General features: G+C 45.1%; 1 protein-coding gene and 1 pseudogene across 4 annotated transcripts in view; both read left to right on the forward strand.

Moving 5' to 3' along the window:
• The first annotated feature begins 2,121 nt into the window (after positions 1-2,121).
• Positions 2,122-14,943, forward strand: LOC134739674 (endogenous retrovirus group K member 8 Gag polyprotein-like; annotated as a pseudogene).
• Positions 14,944-15,478: 535 nt separating this feature from the next.
• RIPK1 (receptor interacting serine/threonine kinase 1) overlaps positions 15,479-24,097 on the forward strand; it is a 48,479-nt gene continuing 39,860 nt past the window's right edge. Inside the window, exon 1 of one of the 4 annotated variants that reach the window (XM_054493454.2) lies at positions 15,479-15,587. The gene's annotated coding sequence lies outside the window, so the exon portion shown is untranslated. Of the gene's footprint in view, positions 15,588-19,978; positions 20,154-24,097 lie in introns of those variants that run through there. The other 3 variants (XM_054493451.2, XM_054493450.2, XM_054493453.2) reach the window with 3 other exon arrangements.

A 24,097-nucleotide genomic window follows, 5' to 3' on the forward strand; every position in this document is an offset into this window, starting at 1 on the left:
GGAAGCGGAGGTTGCAGTAAGCCAAGATCGCACCATTACACTTCAGCCTGGAGTGCAGTGACACTCCATCTCAAAAAGAAAAAAAAAAAAAAGGAGTGCTGGGACTCTGTGCGGGGAGGAGGGACGCACCTGCCCTGTGCCAACTCCCGCCCCATCCCTGGCAGATATCCAGGCTACAGAATGAGAGTCTGTGGTGCGACAAAAAGAATCAGCCTGCTAGATCTCCTGGGGAGTTATGCTGGTGAGAGAAACCAATCCCAAAGATCACAGACTTGGGATCAATTTATCCAAAGGACAGAGGAGAGAAATGCAGGACTCATTAGCTGTGCCCAGGAGTTAGGGAGGCGGGGGGGTGTGGCTATAAAAACGCAACCCAAGGGGTGCCTGTGAAGGAAATCTGCGTCCCGCGGAACGCAACACGCCGTTGGGATACTGGACCGTCCTTTGTGAGATGCCACCATTGGGGGAACCCGGATAAAGGGTGCATGGCTCCAAAGAAAAAGTTCGATTAAAGGAAAGTGGTTTAAGGACAAGGAAATGGCTAGAAAATGGAAAGTCTTGGAAACAGAGCCAGTTGGGGGTTGGGAGGGCGGTGTGGGGAAAAGCAAGAGAGATCAGATTGTTACTGTGTCTGTGTAGAAAGAAGTAGACATAGGAGACTCCATTTTGTGCTGTACTAAGAAAAATTCTTCTGCCTTGAGATTCTGTTAATCTATGATCTTACTCCCAACCCCGTGCTCTCTGAAACATGTGCTGTGTCAAACTCAGGGTTAAATGGATTAAGGGTTGCGCAAGATGTGCTTTGTTAAACAGATGCTTGAAGGCAGCATGCTCTTTAAGAGTCATCACCACTCCCTAATCTCAAGTACCCAGGGACACAAACACTGTGGAAGGCCACAGGGACCTCTGCCTAGGAAAGCCAGGTATTGTCTAAGGTTTCTCCCCATGTGATAGTCTGAAATAAGGCCTCGTGTTAAGGGAAAGACCTGACCGTCCCCCAGCCCGACACCCGTAAAGGGTCTGTGCTGAGGAGGATTAGTGTAAGAGGAAGGCATGCCTCTTGCAGTTGAGAGAAGAGGAAGGCATCTGTCTCCTGCCCGTCCCTGGGCAATGGAATGTCTCGGTATAAAACCCGATTGTACGTTCCATCTACTGAGATAGGGAAAAACCACCTTAGGGCTGGAGGTGAGACATGCAGGCAGCAATACTGCTTTGTAAAGCATTGAGATGTTTATGTGTATGCATATCTAAAGCACAGCGCTTGATTCTTTACCTGGTCTATGATGCAAAGACCTTTGTTCACGTGTTTGTCTGTGACCCTGACACATCCCCCTCTCTGAGAAACACCCAGGAATGATCACTAAATACTAAGGGAACTCAGAAGCTGGCGGGATCCTCCATATGCTGAATGCTGGTCCCCCGGGTCCCCTTATTTCTTTCTCTATACTTTGTCTCCGTGTCTTTTTCTTTTCCAAGTCTCTCGTTCCACCTAATGAGGAACACTCACAGGTGTGGAGGGGCGACCCACCCCTTCATCTGGTGCCCAACGTGGAGGCTTTTCTCTAGGGTGAAAGTACGCTCGAGCATGGTAATTGAGGACAAGTCGACGAGAGATCCCGAGTATGTCTACAGTCAGCCTTACGGTAAGCTTGCGCGCTCGGAAGAAGCTAGTTTCATGCGTGTCCGTGTGAAGAGACCACCAAACAGGCTTTGTGTGAGCAATAAAGCTGTGTATTTCACCTGGGTGCAGGTGGGCTGAGTCTGAAGAGAGTCCGCAAAGGGAGATAGGGGTGGGGCTGTTTTATAGGATTTGGGAAGGTAATGGAAAATTACAGTCAAAGGGGGTTGTTCTCTGGTGGGCAGGGGTGGATCTCACAAAGTACATTCTCAAGGGTGGGGAGAATTACAAAGAACCTTCCTAAGGATGGGGAGACTACAAAGTACATTGATAAGTTAGGGTGGGGCAGGAACAAGTCACAATGGTGGAATGTCATCAGTTAAGGCTGTTTTTACTTCTTTTGTGGATCTTCAGTTACTTTAGGCCATCTGGATGTATACGTGCAAGTCACAGGGGATGCGATGGTCTGGCCTGGGCTCAGAGGCCTGACAGCTAGGGTGACAATGGGGCAAATTAAAAGTAAAACTAAAAGTAAATATGCCTCTTATTTCAGCTTTATTAAAATTCTTTTAAAAAGAGGGGGAGTTAGAGTATCTACAAAAAATCTAGTCAAGCTATTTCAAATAATAGAACAATTTTGCCCACGGTTTCCAGAACAAGGAACTTTGGATCTAAAAGATTGGAAAAGAATTGGTAAGGAACTAAAACAAGCAGGTAGGAAGGGTAATATCATTCCACTTACAGTATGGAATGATTGGGCCATTATTAAAGCAGCTTTAGAACCATTTCAAAGAGAAGAAGATAGCGTTTCAGTTTCTGATGCCCCTGGAAGCTGTGTAATAGATTGTAAAGAAAAGACAGGGAAAAAAATCCCAGAAAGAAACAGAATGTTTACATTGCGAATATGTAGCAGAGCCGGTAATGGCTCAGTTAACGCAAAATGTTGACTATAATCAATTACAGGAGGTGATATATCGTGAAACATTAAAATTAGAAGGAAAAGGTCCAGAATTAGTGGGGCCATCAGAGTCTAAACCACGAGGGCCAAGTCCTCTTCCAATGGGTCAGATGCCCGTAACATTACAACCTCAAACACAACTTAGAGAAAATAAGACCCAACTGCCAGTAGCTTATCAATACTGGCCGCCGGCTGAACTTCAGTATCGGCCACCCCCAGAAAGTCAGCATGGATATCCAGGAACTCTCCCAGCACCACAGGGCAGGGCGCCATACCCTCAGCCGCCCACTAGGAGACTTAATCCTATGGCACCAACCAGTAGACAGGGTAGTGAATTACATGAAATTATTGAGAAGTCAAGAAAGGAAGGAGATACTGAGGCGTGGCAATTCCCAGTAACGTTAGAACCGATACCACCTGGAGAAGGAGCACAAGAGGGAGAGCCTCTCACAGTTGAGGTCAGATACAAGCCTTTTTCTATAAAAATGCTAAAAGATATGAAAGAGGGAGTAACACAGAATGGACCCAACTCCCCTTATATGAGGACATCATTAGATTCCATTGCTCATGGACATAGACTCATTCCTTATGATTGGGAGATTCTGGCAAAATTGTCTCTCTCACCCTCTCAATTCTTACAATTTAAGACTTGGTGGATTGATGGGGCACAAGAACAGGTCCGAAGAAATAGGGCTGCCAATCCTCCAGTTAACATAGATGCAGATCAACTATTAGGAACAAGTCAAAATTGGAGCACTATTAGTCAACAAGCATTAATGCAAAATGAGGCCATTGAGCAAGTTAGAGCTATCTGCCTTAGAGCCTGGGAAAAAATCCAAGACCCAGGAACCGCCTGCCCCTCATTTAATACAGTAAGACAAAGTTCGAAAGAGCCCTACCCGGATTTTGTGGCAAGGCTCCAAGATGTTGCTCAAAAGTCAATTGCCGACGAAAAAGCCCGTAAGGTCATAGTGGAGTTGATGGCATATGAAAATGCCAATCCTGAGTGTCAATCAGCCATTAAGCCATTGAAAGGAAAGGTTCCTGCAGGATCAGATGTAATCTCAGAGTAATCACAGAGCCTGTGATGGAATTGGAGGAGCTATGCATAAAGCTATGCTTACGGCTCAAGCAATAACAGGAGTTGTTTTAGGAGGACAAATTAGAACATTTGGAGGGAAATGTTATAATTGTGGTCAAATTGGTCACTTAAAAAAGAATTGCCCAGTCTCAAATAAACAGAATATAACTATTCAAGCGACTACAACAACAGGTAGAGAGCCACCTGACTTATGTCCAAGATGTAAAAAAGGAAAACATTGGGCTAGTAAATGTCATTCTAAATTTGATAGAAATGGGCAACCATTGTCTGGAAATGAGCAAAGGGGCCAGCCTCAGGCCCCACAACAAACTGGGGCATTCCCAATTCAGCCCTTTGTTCCTCAGGGTTTTCAGGGACAACAACCCCCACTGTCCCAAGTGTTTCAAGGAATAAGCCAGTTACCACAATACAACAATTGTCCCCCGCCACAAGTGGCAGTGCAGCAGTAGATTCATGTACTATACAAGCAGTCTCTGTGCTTCCAGGGGAGCCCCCACAAAAAATCCCCACAGGGGTATATAGCCTGCTGCCTGAGGGGACTGTAGGACTAATCTTGGGAAGATCAAGTCTAAATCTAAAGGGAGTTCAAATTCATACTGGTGTGGTTGATTCAGACTATAAAGGCAAAACTCAATTGGTTATTAGCTCTTCAATTCCTTGGAGTGCCAGTCCAGGAGACAGGATTTCTCAATTATTACTCCTGCCTTATATTAAGATTGGAAATAGTGAGATAAAAAGAACAGGAGGGTTTGGAAGCACTGATCCAACAGGAAAGGCTGCATATTGGGCAAGTCAGGTCTCAGAGAACAGACCTGTGTGTAAGGCCATTATTCAAGGAAAACAGTTTGAAGGGTTAGTAGACACTGGAGCGGATGTCTCTATCATTGCTTTAAATCAGTGGCCAAAAAATTGGCCTAAACAAAAGGCTGTTATGGGACTTGTCGGCACAGGCACAGCCTCAGAAGTGTATCATAGTACTAAGATTTTACATTGTTTAGGGCCAGATAATCAAGAAAGTACTGTTCAGCCAATGATTACTTCAATTCTTCTTAATCTGTGGGGTCGAGATTTATTACAACAATGGGGTGCGGAAATCACTATGCCTGCTCCATTGTATAGCCCCACGAGTCAAAAAATCATGACCAAGATGGGATATATACCAGGAAAGGGACTAGGAAAAAATGAAGATGGCATTAAAGTTCCAATTGAGACTAAAATAAATCAAGAAAGAGAAGGAATAGGGTATCCTTTTTAGGGGCGGCCACTGTAGAGCCTCCTAAACCCATACCATTAACTTGGAAGATAGAAAAACCAGTATGAGTAAATCAGTGGCCGCTACCAAAACAAAAACTGGAGGCTTTACATTTATTAGCAAATGAACAGTTAAAAAAGGGACATATTGAGCCTTCATTCTCGCCTTGGAATTCTCCTGTGTTTGTAATTCAGAAGAAATCCGGCAAGTGGCGTATGTTAACTGACTTAAGGGCCATAAACTCCGTAATTCAACCCATGGGGTCTCTCCAACCCAGGTTGCCCTCTCAGGCCATGATCCCAAAAGACTGGCCTTTAATTATGATTGATCTAAAGGATTGCTTTTTTACCATCCCTCTGGCGGAGCAGGATTGCGAAAAATTTGCCTTTACTATACCGGCCATAAATAATAAAGAACCAGCCACCAGGTTTCAGTGGAAAGTGTTACCTCAGGGAATGCTTAATAGTCCAACTATTTGTCAGACTTTTGTAGGTCGAGCTCTTCAACCAGTTAGAGACAAGTTTTCAGACTGTTATATCATTCATTATATTGATGATATTTTATGTGCTGCAGAAACAATAGATAAATTAATTGAATGTTATACATTTCTGCAAGCAGAGGTTGCCAACGCAGGACTAGCAATAGCATCTGATAAGATCCAAACCTCTACTCCTTTTCATTATTTAGGGATGCAGATAGAAAATAGAAAAATTAAGCCACAAAAAATAGAAATAAGAAAAGACACATTAAAAACACTAAATGATTTTCAAAAATTGCTGGGAGATATTAATTGGATTCGGCCAACTCTAGGCATTCCTACTTATGCCATGTCAAATTTGTTCTCTATCTTAAGAGGAGACTCAGACTTAAATAGTAAGAGAATGTTAACCCCAGAGGCAACAAAAGAAATTAAACTAGTGGAAGAAAAAATTCAGTCAGCGCAAATAAATAGAATAGATCCCTTAGCCCCACTCTAACTTTTGATTTTTGCTACTGCACATTCTCCAACAGGCATCATTATTCAAAATACTGATCTTGCAGAGTGGTCATTCCTTCCTCACAGTACAGTTAAGACTTTTACATTGTACTTGGATCACATAGCCACATTAATTGGTCAGACAAGATTACAAATAACAAAATTATGTGGAAATGACCCAGACAAAATAGTTGTCCCTTTAACCAAGGAACAAATTAGACAAGCCTTTATCAATTCTGGTGCATGGCAGATTGGTCTTGCTAATTTTGTGGGAATTATTGATAATCATTACCCAAAACCAAAAATCTTCCAGTTTTTGAAATTGACTACTTGGATTCTACCTAAAATTACCAGACAGGAACCTTTAGAAAATGCTCTAACAGTATTTACTGATGGTTCCAGCAATGGAAAAGCAGCTTACACAGGGCCAAAAGAATGAGTAATCAAAACTCCATATCAATCAGCTCAAAGAGCAGAGTTGGCTGCAGTCATTACAATGTTACAAGATTTTGATCAACCTATCAATATTGTATCAGATTCTGCATCTGTAGTACAGGCTACAAGGGATGTTGAGACAGCTCTAATCAAATATAGCATGGATAATCAATTAAACCAGCTATTCAATTTATTACAACAAACTGTAAGAAAAAGAAATTTCCCATTTTATATTACTCATATTCGAGCACACACTAATTTACCAGGGCCTTTGACTAAAGCAAATGAACAAGCTGACTTACTGGTATCATCTGCATTCATAAAAGCACAAGAACTTCATGCTTTGACTCATGTAAATGCAACAGGATTAAAAAACAAATTTGATGTCACATGGAAACAGGCAAAAGATATTGTACAACATTGCACCCAGTGTCAAGTCCTACACCCGCCCACTCAAGAGGCAGGAGTTCATCCCAGAGGTCTGCGTCCTAATGCATTATGGCAAACAGATGTCACGCATGTCCCTTCATTTGGAAGATTATCATATGTTCATGTAACAGTTGATACTTATTCACATTTCATATGGGCAGCTTGCCAAACAGGAGAAAGTACTTCCCATGTTAAAAAACATTTATTGTCTTGTTTTGCTGTAATGGGAGTTCCAGAAAAAATCAAAACTGACAATGGACCAGGATATTGTAGTAAAACTTCCCAAAAATTCTTAAATCAGTGGAAAATTTCACATACAACAGGAATTCCCTATAATTCCCAAGGACAGACCATAGTCCTTGGGTGCATGGCTCCAAAGAAAAAGTTCAATTAAAGGAAAGTGGTTTAAGGACAAGGAAATGGCTAGAAAATGGAAAGTCTTGGAAACAGAGCCAGCTGGGGGTTGGGAGGGCGGTGCTGGTGAACAGTTTGGGCCGATTGTCTTTTTTTCTAGCGCTTGCTGGCTTCTGCCCCCTCATTTGGCAGTCATCTGCCACTGTGACCTCCCCAAGGCCCCTCTCCAAACTCTATACCTTGATTTCTGGTGTCCCGGAAATAGAGACCAGAAACATTGATGTCCCACTCCAACGATAGAGCAGAAGGAAGGAAGGTTTCCCCTGTGTTTAGAACGTTCCTAACGAAAATAACTGCAACTCTTGATTGTACTTCCTGAGGGTCATTGGGACTTTCCCTCTCAGACATTTATTGGTTCATTCATTCGTTCATTTTGCTTTAACTCACAGTGGCCCCCATCCTAAGGTGCACTGCTGGCATTGGTTTATGTGTTGATGATGTTCTCCTTATCTTCTGAGATGAGAATGTGCCCTCTCTCTGAGATGCCCTCTTGCCCCTAAGCTTCCCAACGGAGAATAGACTGCCTTGTCTTGTGAATCCAGATCCTGGGAGCAGTTTTCATTTAGGAATGGAACAGCAGGTCCTGGGAGCACTGACGCCTGCGCGCCCATCATGCGAGTCTGTGATGCAACATCACCACCTTGTGGCAGCGAGGAGCTATCACAACGTGGACTGAGCAAGTTGCTCCCTGCTTGGGGTTGGAAGCTGGACTGGCCTAGTTCCCTGGGTCTATTTTTGTTGTTTTTGTTTTTGAGACAGAGTCTCGCTCTGGCCCAGGCTGGAGTGCAGTGGCGCGATCTCGGCTGACTGCAAGCTCCGCCTCCCGGGTTCACGCCATTCTCCTGCCTCAGCCTCCCGAGTAGCTGGGACTACAGGCGCCCACTACCACGCCCGGCTAATGTTTTTTTTGTTTGTTTTTGTTTTTGTTTTTTTGTATTTTTAGTAGAGAACGGAGTTTCACCGTGTTAGCCAGAATGGTCTTGATCTCCTGACCTCGTGATCTGCCCGCCTCGGCCTCCCAAAGTGCTGGGATTACAGGCGTGAGCCACTGCGCCTGGCCGTCCCTGGGTCTTTTGAATGGTGTAAGTTGAGTGGTGGTAGATTCTAGGACAGTTCAGTAGGAGTCCATCCTCAAAAGGAAAATAACAGAACTTCCTGATAATCTGGTATGGGGCTGAGCAATTACTGCACACTAATGAGATGTGACCATAATTGCATCCTGAGTTTGAGGAGGAGGTCATGCTACTAAAACGAGATAAGATCAGCTCCAACGACAAACATCATCTCTGGGGATTTCCAGATTCTCACTTTTCATTTAATCCCCAGCTTAGTGGAATGCGAGAGTTGGAGTCGGCATTCTGGGCAGGGAGGCAGGTGAGGCAGGTACACATCTTCTCTTCTCCCCAACGCCCCATGTTTCTATTTCTGAATAAAATGGACCATTGTGGAGCTAAGGTAAGGCTAAACTAGCTGAGCCACCTCCTGAAGAGGACATTGCTTTTTTTTATTTAATGAGATTTCTTTCCCTTCTGCTACCAGCATCTCCATCCCTTTGGGAAACTGACTCTTAATAACAGAGTTTTTTGTACTTTTTAACTTTGTTTTTGTGTAGTCAAATATGTACAACATAAGATATGCTGTTTTATCCATTTTTAAGTGGACAGTTCAGAAGCATTAATTACATTGACTATGTTGTACAACCTTTCCTGCTATTTATTTCCAAAACTCTTTTCAACAGAACAAATAAAAACATGGTACTCATTGTAAAATAACTTCCCATTCCCCCCTCCTTTCATTACCAGTAGCCTCTAATCTACTTTCTGTCTCTGATTTGTCTGTCCCACGTACTTCGTATAAGTGGAATCCTACAAAATGGGCCTTTACAGTCAGCTTATTTCCCTTGAAAACCTTGTTGGCAAGTTTCATCAATGTTGTAATATGAGTCAGAATTTCACTTCTTTGTGGCCGAATATTAAAAATGCACGGGTCGTTTGAGATTTGTGAATAATGCACCAATGATTCTTGGCATATATGTATCTGTGTGACTCCCTGTGTTTAATACAGTGGGTATCTACCGAGGAATGGAATTGTTATAACAATTCTATCGTCATCCTATGTTTAGCTTTTTGAGGAATAGCCAAAATGTATTTCACAGTGTCTGTGCAATTTTACATTCCCACCAACAATGTATGAGGTTTCCAATTTCTCCATATTTTCACCAGCATTTGTTATGTTGCTTTTTTCCCCTAAATTATAGCCATCCTAGCAGGTGTGATGTGGTATTTCATTGGGTTTTTGATTTGCATTTCCCTAATGACTAATGACTTGAATCATCTTTTCAGGCATTTACTGGCCATTTGTATACCTTCCTTGGAGAAATGTCTATTCAAGTCCTTTGCTTATACTTTAATTGAATTGTTTGCCTATTCGTTGTTGAGTTGTAGAAGTTCTTCATATTCTGAATTTATCAGCTATATGATTTGCAAAAATTTTCCTTCACTCTGTAGGTTGTCTTTCTTGATAATATCCTTTGATACACAAAATTTCAGATTTTAACGAAGTATTCTCCCAGTGGATTTTGTTTCTTTTTGTTTTTTCGTTGTTGTTTTGCGAGAGATTTTGGTATCATATCTAAGAGCCTATTACCAAACCCAAAATTATGAAGATTTGCTTCTATGTTTTCTCCTAAGAATTTTATGATTTTAGTTTTTATATTTAGTTCATTGCCTGTGAGGGTTTTTTTAATACAGTGTGAAGCAGGGTCTAACTTTACTCTTGCATGTGGAAATACAGTCTTTCCATATCATGTATTGAAGAGACTATTCTTCCCTGCATTAAATACTGCTTGGCACCCTTGGCCATAGACATGAGTTTATTGAGGATTCCTTGTACATGTCTTGCTGCTTTTATGATTTTCTCTTTGTCTTACACAGACATCCCTCATTTCATTGCATTTTGCTTTAGTGCAATTCAAAGATATTGTGTTTTTTACATATTGAAGGTCTGTGGCAACTGTGTCAAGCAGGATTTTGGGACCATTTTTCCAATAGCATGTGCTCATTTCTTGTCTCTGTGTTACGTTTTGGTAATTCTCACAATATTTCAGACCTTTTCATTATTATTACATCTGTTACAGTGATCCATAATGTTACTATTATAATTGTTTTGGGGTGCCACAAACTAAACCCATATAAGTTGACAAACTTAATGGATAAATGTTCTGTGTGTTCTGACTGCTCCAGCGAGCAGTCGTTTCCCCATCTCTCTCCCTCTCCCAAATTCTTTGAGACAACACAACAATATTTAAATTAGGTTAGTGAAGAACCAACCCTATAATGACCTTTAAGTCTTGAAATAAAAGGAAGAGTTGCATGCCTGCCACTTTAAATCAAAAGTGAAAGACGATTAAAGTTAGGAAGACATGTCAAAAGCCAAGATAAGCCATAAGCAAGACCTCTTGCACCAAACAAGCTGCCAAGTTGTGAATGCAAAGAAAAAGTTATTGAAGGAAATTAAAAGTGCTACTTTAGTGAACAAATGAATGATAAGTAAAACAGCCTTATTGCTGACATGGGGAAAATTTTAGTGGTCTGCATAGATCAAACCAGCCACAGAACTCCCTTCAGCCAAAGCCGAATCCAGAGCAAGGCCCCAACTCTCTTCAATCCTATGCAGGATGAGAGAAGTGAGGAAATTGCAGAAGAAAAGTTGGAAGCTAGCAGAGGTTGGTTCTTGGTTCATGAGGTTTAAGGGAAGAAGCCATCTCTGTTACATAAAAGTGCAATGTGAAGCAGGAAGTGCTGATGGAGAAGCTGCACCAAGTTATCCAGAAGATCTAGCTAAGATCATTGATGAAGGTGGCTACACTAAACAGATTTTCAATGTAGATAAAACAGCCTTCTATTGGAAGAAGATGCCACCTAGGACTTCCATAGCTAGAGAGGAAAAGTCAACGCCTGGCTTCAAAGCTTCAAAGGATAGGCTGACTCTGTTGTTAGGGGCTAATGCAGTTGGTGACTTTAAGTTGAGACCAATGCTCATTTACCATACTGAAAATCTTAGGGCTTTAAGAATTATGCTAAACCTACTCTGCCTGTGCTCTCTCAGTGGAACCACCAAGCCTGGGTGACAGCATGTCTCTTTACAGCATAGGTTACTGAGTATTTTAAGCCGACTGTTGAGACTCACTGTTCAGAAAAAAAGATTCCTTTCAAAATATTACTGCTCATTGACAATGCACCTGATTACCCAAGAGCTCTGATGGAGATGTACAAGGAGATGAATGCTGTTTTCATGCCTGCTAACACAACGTCCATTCTACAGCCCATGGATCAAGGAGTAAATTCAACTTTCAAGTCTTATTATTTAAAAAATACACTTCCGGCTGGGCGTGGTGGCTCACGCCTGTAATTCCAGCACTTTGGGAGGCCGAGGCAGGTGGATTAACTGAGGTAGAGAGTTCGAGACCAGCCTGGCCAACATGGGGAAACCCTGTCTCTACTAAAAATACAAATATCAGCTGGGTGTGGTTGCGGGCCCCTGTAATCCCAGCTACTTGGGAGGCTGAATAACGAGAATCGCTTGAACCCGGGAGGCGGACGTTGTAGTGAGCTGAGATCGCACCACTGCACTCCTGCCTGAGTGACAAGAGTGTGACTCCATCTCAAAATAATAATAATAATAATAATAATAATGATAATAATAAATACAAAATAATCTTTAAAAGGCTATTAGCTGCCAGATATAGTGATTCCTCTGGTGGATCTGGGCAAAATAAATTGATAAATTGCTAGAAAGGTTCTCACCACTCTTGATGCCATTAAGAACATTTGTGATTCGTGGAAGGAGGTCAAAATGTCAACATTAACAGGAGTTTGGAAGAAATGAATTCCAACGCTCATGGAAGACTTTAGTGAAGGAAGTAGCTGCAGATGTGGTGCAAATAGAACAGAACTAGAATTAGAAATGGAACCTGAAGATGTGACAGAATTGCTGCAACCTCATGATAAAACTTTCACAGATGAGGAGTCACTTCTTATGGATGAGCAAAGGAAGTGGTTTCTGGAGATGGAATCTGCCTCTGGGGAAGATGCTGTGACCACTGTTGAAATGACAACAGGCCGTGCGTGGTGGCTCACACCTGTAATCCCAGCACTTTGGGAGGCCGAGGCCAGTGGATAACCTGAGGTCAGGAGTTCAAGACCAGCCTGGCCAACATGGTGAAACCCCGTCTCTACTAAAAATACAAAAATTAGCCGGGTGTGGTAGCACATGCCTGTAATCCCAGCTACTCGGGAAGCTGAGGCAGGAGAATTGCTTGAGCCTGGGAGACGGAGGTTGCAGTGAACTGAGATTGTGCCACTGCACCCCAGCCTGGCTGACAGAGCAAGACTCTGTCTCAAAACAAACAAACAAAAACCAAAAGATTTAGGATATAACAAACTAAGTTGATAAAGCAGTGGCAGGGTTTGAGAAGATTGACACCAATTTGAAATAAGTTCTACTGTGCATAAAATGCTATCAAATGGCGTTACATGCTACAGAGAAATCTTTCATAAAAGGAAGAATCAATTGATGAAGCCAACTGATTTGAAAAAATTGCCGGCCGGGCGCGGTGGCTCACGCCTGTAATCCCAGCACTTTGGGAGGCCGAGGCGGGTGGATCACAAGGTCAGGAGATCAAGACCATCCTGGCTAACACGGTGAAACCCCATCTCTACTAAAAATACAAAAAATTAGCCGGGCGTGGTAGTGGGCGCCTGCAGTCCCAGCTACTCGGGAGGCTGAGGCAGGAGAATGGCGTGAATCCGGGAGGCGGAGCTTGCAGTGAGCCTAGATAGCGCCACTGCACTCTGGCCTGGGCGACAGAGCGAGACTCCGTCTCAAAAAAAAAAAAAAAAGAAATTGCCACAGCCACTCCAGCCTTCAGCAACCACCACCTTGATCAGTCAGGTTCATTAACATTGAGGCGGGCCACTCCACCAGCAAAAAGATCATGACTCACTGAAGGCCCAGATGACTATCATCATTTTTTTAGTGATAACATGTGTTATGATTAAGGTATCTACATTTTTGAGACATAACGCGCACTGAATACACTGCAGTATAGTATATAACTATTATATGCACAGGGCTGCTAAAACGTTGTGTGATTTGCATATGTGGTATTCGCTTTATTGTGGTGATTTGGAACCTACCCCACAATGTCTCCGAGGTATGCCTGTGTATTGCTGGCAGGAATGTAAAATGGCACAGTAGCTTTGCAAAAACAAGTCTGGCAGTTCTTCAAAAAGTTAAATATAGAGTTATACCATATGACTCACCAGTTCTACCCACTGGTATATATCCATGATAAGCTCAAGAAAACATACATCTATACATATATTTATACATGAATGTTGATAGCAGCATTGTTCATAATAACCAAAGATGGAAAAAACCCAAATGTCTGTCAATTGAAAGAGTAAACAAAATAGATATATGTATACATATTATTATGAATATTATTCAGCCATAAAAAGAAATAAAGCCTGATAAATGCTACCTTGAACCATCATGAATGAACCTTTAAAACGTTATGCTAAGTAAAAGAAGCAGCCACGAAAGACCACATATTGTATGGTTCATTTTGCATGAAATCCCCGAAATAAGAAAATCCACAGAGACAGAAAATAAATCTGTGGTTGCCAGGGATTGTGGGAAGGAGGAAATGGAGAATAATTGCTAATGGGTATCACAGTTCCTTCTAGGGTGATGAAAATCTTCTGGAGTTAGATAGTGGTGATAGTTGGACAGCTTCATCAATATACTAAGAACTACTGAATTGCATGCTTTAAAAGGATGAATATTATGGTATGTTAATTGTATGTTACTAAAGGTGTTATTTTATTCATATATTATTTATTTATTTATTTATTTTTATTTTTATTTTTTTGAGACGGAGTCTCGCCTGTCACCCAGGATGGAGTGCAGTGGTGCAATCTCGGCTCATGGCAACTTTTGCCTCTGGGTTCAAGCGATTCTCCTGCCTCAGCCTCCTGAGTAGCCGGGTCTACAGGCGTGCACCACCACGCTGGGTAATTTTTGTATTTTTAGTAGAGACGAGGTTTCACCATGTTGGCCAGGCTAGTCTGGAGCTCCTGACCTCGTGATCTGCCTGCCTCGGCCTCCCAAAATGCTGGGATTACAGGCGTGAGCCACGGTACCCAACCTTAATAAGAACAAGCTAGGCACTTAGGGTGTCAAATTGAAGGAGGCTCTGATTCTCAGGGCCGCGCAAATGCAGGGTTGGCACCTATGCGTGTGGCCTTCCTGAAATTTTGTGCCTTAGGCACCTGGCTTGCTTCTCCCTAATTCAGGCCCTCAGGAGAAAGCTCTAATTCTGGTCCATTTGAAACAGGAGGGCATGGCTTCTGGGCGACGCTCCGTGCTCCAGAGAGAGCCATTTGTCTGTTCTCTTCCTCTGGACGTCACCGTGCCAACATGAAATGCTTCCAATTGAGTCCAGCCTGAGATGGAAGGGGGTGGGGGGATATCTGATGACATCACGAACTGCTGCATCAACTCCCCCGAGTCCCTGCCTCTGGACCCCCTGATAGAGGACACAAGGAGTGTCCTGAGCCCGTGTGACTCAGTGTCTCTTCCCATCACTTTGCGGGAAAATGGGGCTGCTTACACCACACCGCAGCCCAAACACCTGTGGCTAGAGAAGGGCTCGGGTACTAAGAGTGAGGACGCCTGGTTCTGGGCCCAGGACTAGCACTAGTTAGTGGTGGGACCTGGAACAAATGCTTTGGTTCTAAGTGAATCCCCCATATTCATGACAAGAGGCGTGGAACACAGACCCATGGGGCCTTCCCACTGGAACATGCAGCTTGGCTGTCACCCGACCTTCGCTTCCTTAAGTAGAAAAGCCCAGGGTTCCAGGCTCTGTCTCCTTTCCCGCAGACCCTTTGTTTCTTGACGCGGAGGCCCTGGGCACCCCAGGCTCCCAACCTACTTCTCTGGGCCGTCATGTTCAGAACCCGATCCCGAAGCGGCCCTGGCGCTTGGGGTCGGCGAGGCCGGGCGCGCGCCTTGGGAACCCAGCTGGCCTCAGACTGGCGGGAGCATTCGCGGACATTGCCCTGGCCCGGGAGGACTGGGGTGGACCCTGACCTGACCCTGCTCCTAGCTCTGACCTTGGCCACCACGCGCGCCGCCCCCGCTGGTCCCGCCAGGCTCCGCCTAAAGGCAGAAAGCGTGGGAGGCGCCCGAACCTGCGGTATAAAAGCGGTGCCTGCAGAGGCCCCAGCGGGAGCCCGCGGCGAGCGCAGCAGCAGGGCCCGGTACTGCGCCTCGGGGATCGGCGTCCAGGCTCGGAGCGCGGCACGGAGACGGCGGCAGCGCTGGACTAGGCGGCAGGTGAGGGCGTCCCCGCGCAGGGCCGGGTGGAGCACGGGAGTGGCGCGCTTCAAGCCGCCGGCTGCCACCGAGAGATGGGACCGGGGGACAGGAGAGGTCGCTCAGCCAAGCTCCCCGGGGAGGCGGTGCCTTCTCGGTGGGGTCAACAACGGTCTCTGGGGGTGCCTCGGAGCGCGCAGCCGGTCTCCGCCTTGGCGGCCCACAGCTAGCGCGGACGCCTCCCTCCCGGATGTCTCCTTGCTGCCCTTCCCTGGCCGAAGCCCTCCTTTGCAGCCTCCTCCCCACCTGCTAGTCCTGTTTTCTCACTGCTCTTCTCTGCTCTGGGATCCGCAGGATGAAGTCTGTCCTGCTTCTTCACTGTCCTTTAAAGTCACCAGTCTCGGCCGGGCGCAGTGGCTCACGCCTGTAATCCCAGAACTTTGGGAAGCCGAGGCGGTCGAGTACTTGGAGATCAGGAGTTCGAGACCAGCCTGACAAACGTGGTGAAAACCGGTATCTACTAAAAATACAAAAATTAGCCAGGCATGGTGGCCCACGCCTGTAATAATGTCATCTATGTGCTGAGGCAGGAAAATCACTTGAACTCGGGAGGCGGAGGTTGCAGTGAGCTGGGATTGCGCCACTGCACTCCAGCCTGGCAGACGAAGTGAGACCTCGTCTCAAAACAAAAAAGCAAAAAACACAAAAAAACCACCACCACCACCACCAACAAAGTAAAGCCACCAGTCTCGAGTTTCAAATCTGAGCACTCTTATCCATCTTAATTCTTTCAATAATTCAGCTAAACGAAAGGGGTCCTGAGGATCCGCGGAGCCAGGCTCAGCCCTCGCCTGCAGGCCCTGCGGTCTGTGGGGACCGCCAGCAAGATGACGAATCACCTTCGGGAGGAAGGGTCGTGCTGGGGAGGGTCGCGCCGGCGGGGTCAAGAGAACCTCCTCCAGGGTGGGAATCAGCCTCCGGGCCGCGGTGTTTGAGGGCGAGTGGAATTAATCCCGTGATGGACATGGGGCCTTCTAAGGGGGACCAACAGTGTTTGAGAAGAGGTGACTTTGGGAGGGGTTCAGGATGGCCAGAGGTGGAGGCTGTGACCTCAGTGAGGCTGGATCAAGGGAGGGGGCAGGTGGAGAAGAAACCGTTTTAACAAGGTGGCTTTGAGCGAATCCTAAGGGCCCCGGGAGATTTAGGAGGAAGGACAAGAGGATTAAGACACCGCTTTCTGAGGTGCTGTGTGGCTGTGGTGTGGTGGTGGCTGGGGGAGTGGGTTGTGTTCGTTGTCCAAGGCTCTTCAGTGCTTTGTGTGGCGTTTTGGGGAGCACAGATGAGGTGTCTAGGGAGACTAGAGGCTCGGGAGGGGGCCTGGGCATTAGACCAGGCACAGGATCCGAAGTGGGAAGAAATGTGGGGCGTAGAGGGCAGGCCTTGGGGATGGGTGTGGGGGAGGAGGGGGAAATGGAAAGGAGTCAGGGAGGTCTCCCATGCTCACCTGGAGGAGTCAGGGTCTCATTTCCAAGTGCACTGGGAACTGCAGCCTGGGGGTGGGGGTTCATTTGGTTTCAGACCTGTGGCCAAGAGACCCACCCCCTCACATTCACACTTTGGCCTCCACGGGCTTCAGAGATAGTACCACCTCTTTGTTCTCGCTGGTTTTCCTTCCTCACCTTGGGCTGTTTCTTGCCTTTTCCATTCTGGTGTTCTGCAAGGACCAGTTCCTTCATCTCATGCACAGTGTGAACTCATGGCTTTTGCTGGGAGTAATGAGTAAAGCTCCCAAATAGATGTTTCCGAGTTAGAACACTGAAAACAAAATGAAGCAAAAACAACGTATTTCCAATCTCCCAAGGTCACATGATGTCCAGAGGACAGTGATGGGCAATAACTTTTTGTCTTCCCCATTAGAATGCAAGCTCCACGAATGGAACATAGAGTTTTTTATGTTTTATTGTTTTTTGAGAGGAGTCTTGCTCTGTCACCCAGGCTGGAGCAATCTTGGCTCACTGCAACCTCCGCCTTCTGGGTTCAAGCAAGTCTCCCACCTCAGCCTGCTGAGTAGCTGGGTCTGCAGGCGTGCACCACCACGCCCAGCTAATTTTTGTATTTTTAGTAGAGACGAGGTTTCATCACGTTTGCCAGGCTGGTCCGGAACCCCTGAGCTCAGGCAATCCGCCCGACTTGGCCTCCCAAAGTGCTAGGATTACAGGTGTGAGCCACTACACACGGCCAGAACATAGAGATTTTTTATGTTTAATTCACAACCGAGTCTTCAGTGCCTAGAACAGGTGCTCAGTAAATATTTACTGAAGGAATGAATTCCTTTTTGTATTTCTTGTATCTATCACCAGATACTCTTGTATCTAGTACCTGCTTGGCATACAGTAGATAGAAAGCTTTGCTGAGTGAATAGCTCTGCCTTTCGTCTTTTTTGATATGTGTACATCTTTTAAAAAATAATGAATAGACTTTGTTTTAGAGCTGTTTTGGTTTACAGCAAAACTAAGCAGAAAGAAAATATCCCCTTCCACAAACATCCTGGACTGTACAGCCTCCCCTACCATCAACATCCTGCATTACTGTGGAATATTTGTTACACCTGAGGAACCAACATAGATTCATGGTTACAAAAATGAACCAATATGGATCTAACATATACATTATCAGCCAAAGTCCAGAGTTCGTTAGATTTTCCTCTTTGTGTATATTCAAGATACATTTGACAAATGTATAATGAGATGTACCCAACACTGTAATATCAGACTCCACTGCCCTAAAAATCCCTTGTACCCCACCTATCCATCCCTCCTTCCCTGCAAATCCCTGGCAGCCACTGATCTTTTTTACTATCTCCATAGTTTTTCCTTTTCCAGGATGTCACATAGTTGGAATCATGCATTATGTAGTCTTCTCAGATTGGCTTCTTTCACTTAGATTTATACATTTAAGATTGCTCCAGGATTTTTTTATTTTTTATTTTTTTTGTGGCTTCAAAGCTCATTTCTTTTTGGCACTTAATATTCCATTGTATAGATGTACCACAGCTTATCTGTCCACCCACTAAATGATATCTTGGATGCCCTCAAGTTTTGGCAATTATGAATAAAGCTGCTATAGACATTCTTGTACAGGTGTTTGTATGGGCACAAGCTTTCAACTCGTTTGGGTAAATACCAAGGTGTGGAGTTGCTTCATCTTATGGTAAGAAGAGCTTGGTTAAGAAATTGCCAAAATGTCTTCCAGACTCTAACATTAGGCATTCCCACTAGGAATGTATGGGAGTTCCTTGTGCTCCAGATCCTCATCAACATTTGGTGTTGTCAGTGTTCTGAATTTTAGCGATTCTAATAAATGTGTAATAGTATTTCAGTTTTTTTAAATTGCAATTCTTTAATGACCTATGATGTTGAGCATCTTTTCATATGCATATACGTATGGTGAGGTGTCTGTTCAGAGCTTTTGCCCACTTTTAATCAGGTTGCACATTTTCATATTGTTGCATTTTAAGAGGGTTTTTTTTGGTATATTTTGGGTCACAGTGCTTTATCAGATATGTCTTTTGCAAATATTTTCTCCCAGTCTGTGGCTTGTGTTGTGAATGTGGCTCGTTCTCTTGACATACACATCTTTTTACAGTATGTAATCCTGTTGTGCTTTTTTTTCCTTTTGAGACGGAGTCTTGCTCTTGTCACCCAGGCTGGAGTGCAGTGGCGCGATCTCGGCTCACTACAATCTCCACCTCCCAGGTTCAAGGGATTCTCCTGCCTCAGCCTCCCGAGTAGCTGGGATTGCTGGTGCCCGCCACCACGCCCAATTGATTTTTGTATTTTTTAGTAGAGATGGGGTTTCACCATGTTGGCCAGGCTGGTCTCGAACTGCTGACCTCAAGTGATCCGCCCGCCTTGGCTTCCCAAAGTGCTGGGATTACAGGCGTGAACAACCGCGCCCGGCCTGATGTGCATATTATTTTATTATTTGATTTTTAATATAACATGAATAGCATGCAGTTCCAACTTTGCTCGAGACTTCACAATTACCATTTTAAAGGGCTGCAAAATAATCACATTTCCTCCTCGACAGCCCCACTTTACAGATGAAGGGAGAGGAATGATAACTTGCCTATGCTAACCCGCAGAGCTCTGAATCCTCCGGATAGCGCCCCCGCTGTAATCCACCCAGTGCTTCCCTCCAGGCCCTTCTCCCTCTCGTGCGCGCGGAGGTTTCGGTTTCCTCTTTTACCGAGGCCGCCCCACTCGCTTGAAAGCAAAGTCCGCGATCCTCTAGCCCGCAAGAGAGCTCCGGGACTCAGACCCCGGGCGCGAGGTCCCACGAGCGGCGGGGCGGCGCTCTCGCGGTCCTCCTCCCCGGCAAGGGCCGGGGCAGGGGGAGGAGGCAACGCGAACAGTCCACGCCCTCCAGCCGGGCGCGCTCGACGCGGACGGCGGACAGCGGGCCAGCTGCCGGAGCGCGGCAACTCCAGAGGACCCACAGCTGGGGCGCCAGAGCGCGGCCATCCAGGCGGGGCCGACGGAGCGCGGCAGGACTTGGCTGGACGGCGCGGCCACGGAGACGGGCGCGGTGAGCGGGCTGGCACCGCGTGGGGAACATCCCGGGGGCCGCCGGGCTCAGTCCCGGTGACCCCCTGGTCGGGGTTCGCGCGCCCTCCCCCAGCACAACCGAGCAAGGCTGCCGCGGCGTCGGAGTAATCCCCAACCCTCCGCCGCCGCTTCTTCCCTCACCCGGGCCTCCAGACGTTTGCCGCGGAAACGAAAGTAACGCTCGGGTGCTTGCGTGGAGGCCCGGGCGGCCGCGGGCTTCCCGGAAGGAGAAGGACTCTGCCCGGGGTGCGCGCGGCTGGCGGGCGGGCCCCGCCGGTACCGGAAGTCGGGCGGTGGGCGGGGCCGCAGGCGGTCCCGGAAGTCAGGGGTGCTCCACTAGGTGTCTCTGCTTATCCGGAGTCCGCTGGCCGCTTCTGTGCCAGAGGTCGGGGCGCCGGACTGGTAGCGGGCGGAGACCTGCCTTTGGGCCGCGGTTACCGCGTGAGGGTGGAATAGGCAGTCCCACACGCCATTAATGTTGTTGTTTTGGTGGAGAAGGTGGGCTCCTACTGCCCTATCATTTAGAAAAAACAGTTTGGGCTCTTCCCTTACCAGCCTTTTGAAAGGGCCTTTTACTGTTGCACTTGAGGCTGCAGCAGGTTCCAAAAACAAAAGCATTTCTGCGTGATCTTAGACGACTGAGGGGACGAATGTGGTAACCCTAGCAGGCTTCTTTGGTTGTCACTGGCAGGTGCTTTTGTGAAGTGCTGCGGACCCTCTTGAGGGTTGGGAAGAGGATAAGCTGCATCCTCCTTCCCTAAGCATTTGACAAAGCCTCACAGGGATGCGGGGGTTGCGGGGGCAGGGGGAGGTCTGGGGTTGTTAGTTCTTTCTCTCTTGCTGACCATTTGGCTCTCCCTTAATCAGAGCTCTTTTTAATTTTGGGCAAAGCAGGAGGCTGTTCCAATGATTAATTCTTCCCTGACTTACACTTGAAGAAGCCAAGGCAGGAAGTGAACTTTGAAATGTGCCGTGTCTTAGTACTCGTCTGCATTGTGTGACTGCTAGGAAGATGCACTGAGTCAAGAAGAAATTGTCATGTTAGAAATGTGGAATACTGGGTCGGGCACGGTGGCTCACTCCTGTAATCCGAGCACTTCGGGAGGCCGAGGTGGGAGGATCACCTGAGGTCAGGAGTTTGAGACCAGCCTGGCCAACATGGCAAAACCCCGTCTCTAGTAAAAATACAAAAATTAGCCGGGTGTGGTGGCGGGTCCCTGTAATCCCAGCTACGCGGGAGGCTGAGGCAGGAGAATGGCTTGAACCCAGGAGGCGGTAGTTGCAGTGAGCCGAGATGGTGCCACTTACACTCTATCCTGGGCGACAGAGGGAGACTCTGTCTCAAAAAAAAAAAAATAAAGAAATGTGGAATACTGCAGCTCTTCTATTCACAAAAAGTGAAGACTAGGCTTGTTTAAAATGAAATTTGGAGTGTATCATTACTGATAAAATAGCAAAAATGATAACTTTAATACTCATTTTCCTCTGTCTGAACTATACTGAGCTCCAGAGATATGTTGTACTTTCTGAATTGTGAATATTAATGAGTATTAAGAAAAGTTCTTAAACAGCCTCTTTCAAACTGGGCAGCTTATTTTTTGGTGCTTATTAATCTATAACGTGTTAACACCCATATGATCTGGGAATTTGAAGAAAATATTTAATTTCCCATGCTTTAGTTGGATATTACATTCTGGCAAAAAAGGTTGACTGTATTAATCTGTAGAACATTGATTTTGAACCATATATTTCAAAAATACATGGGCCATGTATTTTTATTTTTGAGACAGAGTCTTGCTCTGTCGCCCAGGCTGGAGTGCAGTGGCGCGATCGCGGCTGAGTGTAACCTTCGCCTCCCGGGTTCAAGCAGTTCTCCTGCCTCAGCCTCCCAAGAAGCTGGGATTGCAGGCATGCACTACCACGCCTGGCTAATTTTTGTATTTTTAGTAGAGACAGGGCTTCACCACGTTGGCCAATCTGGTCTCAAACTCTTGGCGATCTGCCCACCTTGGCCTCCCAAAGTGCTGGGATTACAGGCATGAGCCCCTGCACCCCACCTTCCTGTATTTAAAAAGTTTATTCTGTACTTTCTCCGTGTTTCTGACTGTCGCATATTCATTTAATATAGATGAGTAAGGCTGTAAGAGTGGGTCTTTGCATCTGGATTTTTCCGAAGACAGATTATTTGCTATCTAGAGAAGTAGCATGTATTAGTGAGCCAATAGTGAAAGTTTGAATGAAGGGACAAATATTTCATTCCAGGATCCTACCACTTGAGGTGAATCACTTAGCTCCAAATCTTAGTTTATTTGCAAATTGAAATCATGATAAAATTTGCTTCAGGGGTTATGATGCTTGTTTAAACTCTGTTTCAATTCTTGTCTCTTGCTGGTCTTTAAGTCTCTTCCTTGCTCAGAGCTTTTGTTTATCCAGGCAAAGCATCAGGCTGCTGTAATCAAGGAAGTTGGAGAAATCCTCTGGTCACTTGGATAGCTGAGCAAAATCAGAATTCTGTTAGTGGGAAGAAAGGGGGCAATGGCAGGTGGGCAACCAGCATTTTCTGCCATTCTCTTATTATGTGTGGTCATCATAGAAAAATGGGGAAAAAGTTAATTAGAATATTTTGATATGTATACTTACCCTGCCTTAGAAGGTAATCGTGAAATTCCTTGAGATTTCACATTAATTTCAATAGAAAAAAATTCACTGTCCTGAGTCCCTGAATTAATATTTATGCAAAACATTTACAAATTCCTTCAAATGGACATAATTATTAGTTAAAAGTATTTGCTATAACAGGCCAGCATGTCTTTGTTACTCTGTGACGTGGCTTTGTAATAATATGGTTATGCAATATGGCCATATAAGCTGCCTAAATTCACTGTTTTTGGATATCCTTCAACTACTCACAAGGCCTTCCTAAGATATTCAGTGCTCATAAAGTTGAATCTTTCATGTGGAAAAAAGAGGGGTGGATAGGAAAAACAAAAGAAATCACTGAAAACCATGCAGAAGATACATAAGATTAACATCAGACTAAACTAGCAAACTGCAAGACTGTAAGGAGAACTGACTTGGGTCAGGAGCTAAGCTCCCAAAATCCAGCGGACCCAACTAGAGGCCTCCCCAAACTCCACCGCACACAGGAGCACCTGCAGGTCCTAGTTGGTCTTGACAAATTTGAGGAGACGTGGCTGAGACTGAAGAAGAGATACCAAATAGGACTCCTCATAAAGTAGAAACCTTTTACTCAAAAGGGCATTTTTCAGGGCATGTTGTAGTTCCTGCCTGTTTATTTACTGTCTGTGACCTTTTTTAAATATTATTAAACATTCTTTCACAACATCGCTTTTGCAAACTGCTAGATATATTTCAGTGTTGATGGGCATAACTGATTCTCTCCTCTGTACATGCTAAGTGTTTTAGCTACTTTTGCTGTTCTATGTAATGCTACCAGGAACAGCTTTGCACATAATCTTTATCAGCATCTCTGATTTGATCCCTCAGAGTAAAGAAATACTGAGTCAATGAATTATTCCTTTCAAAAAAAATTTTTAATTTTACATTTAATTCATGTCTATTGTGGAAAATTTGGAAAACATAGTAAAAGTGTAAAGAAGAAAGTAAAAATCACCCTATCATCAAGATGCAATCCTTGTTAACATTTTGGTGTCTTTATGTCTTTTTTATCTGTACTTATATCTTTATCTATTTACATATATATATAAAACACACAAATGTGAATATAATTTTTACAGATTTATTCGTCAAAAACAATTTTGAATGGCTATATAATATTCTGTTAGGAGTGTGCCGTAATTCATTTAACAATATTTTTATTTTTTTGGACAATTAAATAGTTCTCTTTTTAAAATAGTTATTCAATTGATGATGGGCCGGCATACGTTGGGTTCTGCTAGGCTC

Source organism: Pongo pygmaeus, chromosome 5, assembly GCF_028885625.2.
Source record: "Pongo pygmaeus isolate AG05252 chromosome 5, NHGRI_mPonPyg2-v2.0_pri, whole genome shotgun sequence".
Classification (NCBI taxonomy): Eukaryota; Metazoa; Chordata; class Mammalia; order Primates; family Hominidae; genus Pongo; species Pongo pygmaeus.